The following is a 6,129-nucleotide window of genomic DNA, read 5'->3' as shown; positions in this document are numbered from 1 at the left end:
AAAGTTATCAATTCTGAGAATTCCAAACTTAAGAAATTTCAAATAAAAATTGTGAAAATTATACAATTTTTAATTGTAAAACTAAAAACTTACCTAATTTGTGATTCTAAATTCTCAAAATAAAAAAACCCTTTAATTTAAAAGACTGACAATTTAAATTTCGAAAAAGTACAAATGAAATCTCTCGAAATTTGAAGAATCATAAATTAAAATTGGTGACTTTTGATGGCTTCGGAAATCAAAAGTCAAGTTTTTAATTCTAACTGTTCTAAAAAGAAGAAAATTTGATATTAAATCATAAAAATTTAAGAATTTTTAATGGAGAGTTTAAACAATTAAGAATTCATAAGTTTGAATAGATTTATGACTCGATGGTCTACTCTCTAAATATAAATCAGTGAAATTTCACAGATTGTGAGTGAAATATCACTGATACAAATAGCCTCTCTACTGGAATTGTTTAAATTCTTATATCGCCTATATTTAAACATTTTCGTATGAAAGCTTTGAAGTTTGAAAGCTTCTATTAAACAGTCGAACTAACGTCACAGTAGCTTCAATCCGCTCTTCATTCACAAGTATTGAAAATTTTAAATAAAACCAACACAAAATCTTTCTAGCAACTTAGGTAAATTATTTTTTTAATCATTACTTAAAGTTTGTACAAGATAAAGGAGAACGATAAGAACGAAGAAAAAGGCTTTGGCGACAATCGTTTCTCTCTTTTTTTAAAATGAATTTTCATTCAAAATTTTTCGAATTTTTCCTCCTTTTTAAAACTTTTATGACAGCTTCAATTCGCATATAAATTTGATTCACTTTCTCAATTAAAAATAAAATTGAAATTGGAAATTAAATGTATTGAAAATTCGAGTAAAAAGGTTCAGACCCCCCGGCGTGAACGACGACAAGACGTAATTTACCGTGACCGTAACCCTTCGCTCGATTCCTGGAAAACGAAGAAAAAAAGGACAGAAAAAATTGGTGGCAGCCCTGCACTTGTCGTGGCAGCCAACACTTGCTTGAAGTGGCGAGCCCTGGCTTACACTGTCCTCTAAATAATTAAATTTACAAATTAATTTTTGAAAAATCCAAGAAATTTGTGGTTAAAAAAATATTTCTGGACAACTGTATCTTATTACATATAATTTTAAAAAATACACCTTTACAACAATAAAGTCATTAAAGTTATAAGAGTTAAATTAAAATGCAAAAAGCTCAATTTTCAATATATTCGAAGTTTTTGGGATTTTTCAAAAATCATCTTATAGTTTGTCTTTCAACACCTAAGAGAACAAATACTGTAATTTTCATTAAAATTTCGAACAATAGCTTACATTCTGCAGATGAGTTGACATGGAATAGTTCATATAAACAAATCTTTCACGCATTTCAGTAGTGAATTAACAGCCTAATAATTACAAAATTATATTATCATATCGAAATAAGTGTACTATATTAAATCAAAGCTTTGAGACGGCTCTGCTGAGCGAGCAGCAGCTGTGGGAAAATCTGGAGAAAACGGCTGCCTGCCGCTGGGAAATATGACGGACCTTTTTTTTTCTACACTTTTTTCTACTACTGTGCCACGCGCCTCGCCCCATTAAACTTCGAATTATTCTGAGCGACTTTAATCGCGAAATTATAAATTTTTTTCAGTTTTGTGGTCAAAATAGGAATAAGGGTACATTACTACACCTTTAGAGCCATTAAACAGCGCGATAGCTCCATTCAATCCCTAAATAAAAACATTCAACAAAAATCCTTGCAAAACTGACATTTTTGAATATTTATAAATTTTAAGGTTTCTACTGGATCCTAAACATGTTGTGGCACACTCCAGATTTTTTCAAATTTTTTCCAATATATTCTTAGCTCTGGGGTAATGAGAAAGTCAACGTGTCTCAGCAATGGGCCTCGCGACAGCATTTTTACTTGTATTTTGCTAATTAGCTCGAAACGAAAATTTTTTACGCAAATCACAGATATCAAATTACAGCCTGACATCTGTCGGCGAGAAAACTATAGGCATCTGCCTTTGAAGCTTAACAACTCAGTCAAAAAAAAATGCTAGCGCAACAAAAAAACAAATGTTTATCAAACAAATTATTTGTTAAAAAATTTTTTTCTACGAATTTCCATAATTTTACGTTTTTTAAGTTATTTTACAAGAAATTTAGATAAAAACAATATGATGATGAATAAATTTTTTCTTTAGATTATGAATGTTAATATTATAAACAAGTTAAATAAACAAATGCATTCATCAGAGATTTTTCAATTCAAAAATTTTTTTTTTCGTTTTCAATTGTTTAATTAGGAACTTTATGATAACTTTAGCAAAATTCATAATTTGTTGATTAATCTAATGATTTTTAAAACAGCTTTAATAAACAAATGCATTATTGGGGCATTTGTCGACGGAAAAATTCTTTTTTTTTCGATGTTAGAGTTTTTAATTGGGACCTTCATAATAAATTCAGGAACATTCTTAATTAGTTGATAAGTCTGACAATTCTGTTTTCAGGAACCACAATGGAGAAACCAAAAAAGGACCTTCCAGACTACACCCTAGGAGAATTCTTCAATCTTATAAAACAACATTTACACGACGATGCCAACAACATTTATTCAATTATTGAGTTGGAATTGTCGAAAAAACTTGACTTTAATTTTAAGTTGACATATGATAAAAGACAAATCGTGTCGAAATTAGTACACAATTTTCGAACAAGATGGATAAGAGTTTCCCGGAAAGAAGGGGAATTTATAAAAAAATAATAAAGATTGGCTGGAAAAATTCGTTACCCTCAATGATGCCCATGAAAATTTTCCGGGGTCTCAAGAAAATATTGGCCCAGGTCGTCCTCTGGTTAGTTTTATTGACAGCGCTAAAAGAACGAAGCGCAGGAAAACTGAACATCTTCGAACTCAAAACACTTGCGAAGAACTTGTTTATGCAACCCAGATGACTCTTCGAGCCACAGGACAACTAGATGCCGCAAATGTTTGAAAAGATATTTCAAGCGGTGCATCAACAAGCCCATCTGAATACCGGAACGCTCTAACACATGCTCGAGAAGAGACGTTGTCTGGAGGCGAAGTATTGTCACTACTTATTGAAAATAATCTTTCAAAAAAGCAGTACAAAGGGATGCGCGAAGTAAATTTACAAAAAAATTTTGTCTGTATCCGTCTTTCGATAAGGTTCTTGAGTCGAAAAAAAGCTGTTATCCGGAAAAATCTGCAATGACTGTGACGGAAACGGAAGCTTCGGTTACTTTACAAGCACTTTTAGACCATACGACTTAAAGAATTTTTTCCACACAATCAGAAGTCATTGAGAGACTCGCTACAGAAAATCTGAAAGAATTCACTTTCATTTGTAGATGGGGTGTGACGGAACGTGCGGCCAGAGTAGATACAAACAAAAATTTACTGACGAAAAATGTTCTTGTGAAAATAGATTTTTTTCTTTATTGGTTCCATTGGAAATTTATGGTCTTGGAGAGAATAATGTGAAAAAAATTGTTTGGAAAAATCTGCGCCCATCCTCTCCAAGATTTTGTCGACCAATCTCAATTCCTTTTATGAAAGAAACAACTGAATCAATAATTGCTCAGGTCGATAATATTAAAGAACAGGAAATAAATCTTTTGCCTTTCCTAACAATAGTTAATGGCATCGAAATTTGCGTGAAATACAAGCTTCAGTTTACATTGATTGATGGGAAAGTTTGTAATTCTGTAACTAACACAGCCTCAGTAATGCGCTGTTATCTTTGTGAAGCCACATCCTCGGAATTTAAAAATGTTGATAAAATGCTGGAAAAAACTATTTATGAAGAGAATTTGCAGTTTGATCTCTCTTCTCTGCATGCATGAATTTTTGAGTTTTTTTTGCATGTTTCATACAGATTGGAAATCAAACCGTGGCAAATAAGGAAAAAAAATGCTGAAGAAGTGGAAAAAAGAAAAAGGGAGATTCAAGAAAAATTCTACAAACAATTAGGTTTGCAGGTTGATCTATCAAAATAGAATTATGGGAGTTCTAATGATGGTAATACTTCCAGACGTTTTTTCGAAAATGCAAAGATTTCTTTTGAAATTACTGGAGTTGAAGAAAATTTAATTAGGCGTTTCCACACAATACTTACACAATGCTACTGAAACTGTGAGAAAATTCGTTGACTTATCCATGGTTTAAGATGCCAACGACTGTCCATAAAATTTTACTTCATGGACATAAAATCATTGAGTCCTCATTACTTCCAATCGGGAAAATGTCAGAAGAGGCTCAGAAATCATGTAACAAGTACATAAAGAAGTTTTGCAAAAATTTTGCACGGAAATGTAATTGGTCAAAAATATGGAAGATGTTTTTAACAGGCTTTTGATTACATCAGACCCGAAAATCACTATTTTACGTATACTGCCTCAAAGAAAACTAAAGTCCTTTTCGCAAGAAGCGTTAGAATTGCTTCGTGGAATCGAAGTTCCAATAAACGACTTGAATCGTTAGATTAATGACCCTAATGTAAGTGACGATAACAGTGTTGACTCGGATTCGTCGAATAGTGACTAAAAATTATACTATAGTATACAACTAGTGTATTGTGTATTCTTTCAGTAATTTTCATGTATTCAATAATTTGATGAGACATAAGGACTACGACAAACTTTGTACAAAATTAAATTAACGTCTCAGAAAACAGTCCATTATATGGAATAATATATTTAAATGGTCGATTCTTGATCTATTTTCATGTTGAGCGACCTCGAAAAACAAAGAATACCAAAATTTGTGCACCATATTGGATCCGCTATTTCAAATCTTAAACATCTGAATTTACTATCGTAATCAGCGACTTCTAAAACGTAAGTATACCGAGCTTTAAAAAGATTGAATGACTTTTCCCAAAATTTGTCCCCCATATTGGATCCGCCATTTTGAATTTCGAAAATCTGAATTGAGCATCGTAATCAGCGACCTCAAAAACGTAAGTATACCGAGTTTTAGAAAGATTGAATTACTTTTCCCAAAATTTGTCCGCCATATTCAATCCGCCCTTTTGAATTTAGAAAATGTGAATTGAGAATGGTGAGTAGGGACCCTGAAAACGTAAGTATACCGAGTTTTAAAAAGATTGAATGACATTTCCAAAAATTTGTCCCCCATATTGGATTCGCCATTTTGAATTTCGAAAATCTGAATTGAGCATCGTAATCAGCGACGTTAAAAACGTAAACATACCGAGTTTTAAAAAGATTGAATGACTTTTTCCAAAATTTATCCGCCAAATTGGATCTGACATTTTGAATTTTGAAAATCTAATTCAAGCATTGTACTCAGCGACCTTAAAAAACGTAAACATACCGAGTTTTAAAAAGATTGAATGACTTTTCTCAAAATTTGTCCGCCATATTGAATACGCCATTTTGAATTTCGAAAATCCTAATCTAGTATCGTAATCAGCGACCTCGAAAACGTAAGTACACCAAAAATTATGGAATTCCGATAACACCGTTAACTTAGGCCAGCTTTTTGGGTTTTCCGATCACTGTGTGGCGATGGGAAAAATTCGAAAAAATTCGTGAGTATGAGGAAAACTATTGTGAACCAATTGCAAAATGTAATGGATAAACTCTGTATTTATTTTCAATCACCCTGAAGGATGTGTTAGTCTTCGTTTTTGTGAAAATCGCGATATTTCTAGACATTTTCTTTGTTAGAAAACAAGTGACAGAATGCGGGGGGGGGGGCGTTTTTTACTACCGACCGCTGGTCCTTTTCTTCGACCCGTGGCCAGGTGCCATCCAAGCATTCAGAACCAGGGGCTGAAGAATGGCACCAGCGGTCGGCAGTAAAACAAAAAAGGCCCCCCCCCCTGCTTTCTGGCATTTGTTTTCCAACAAAAAAAAGTATAAAAATACCGCGATTTTCACAAAATAGAAGACTAACACATCCTTCCGGTTTAGCAACAGTTTTCCTCATACTCATGAATTTTTTCGATATTTTCCCATCGCCCCTTGTACCAGGTGTATACATATGAAACCGGTATTGCCATTTAGCGGCCAGTAGGCACACTTGTAGGCACTGTCGGAACTTACCATTTGTGCTAATTGGCGT

General features: G+C 33.2%; 1 protein-coding gene across 1 annotated transcript in view; it reads right to left on the bottom strand.

Moving 5' to 3' along the window:
- The window catches only part of LOC117179074, a 13,678-nt gene that overhangs the window by 1,003 nt on the left and 6,546 nt on the right, over positions 1–6,129 (bottom strand). The window lies entirely within an intron of this gene.

The sequence above is a fragment of the Belonocnema kinseyi genome, chromosome 1, assembly GCF_010883055.1.
Source record: "Belonocnema kinseyi isolate 2016_QV_RU_SX_M_011 chromosome 1, B_treatae_v1, whole genome shotgun sequence".
In the NCBI taxonomy this organism is placed as follows: domain Eukaryota; kingdom Metazoa; phylum Arthropoda; class Insecta; order Hymenoptera; family Cynipidae; genus Belonocnema; species Belonocnema kinseyi.
This window is presented reverse-complemented; position numbering and strand designations above follow the sequence as displayed.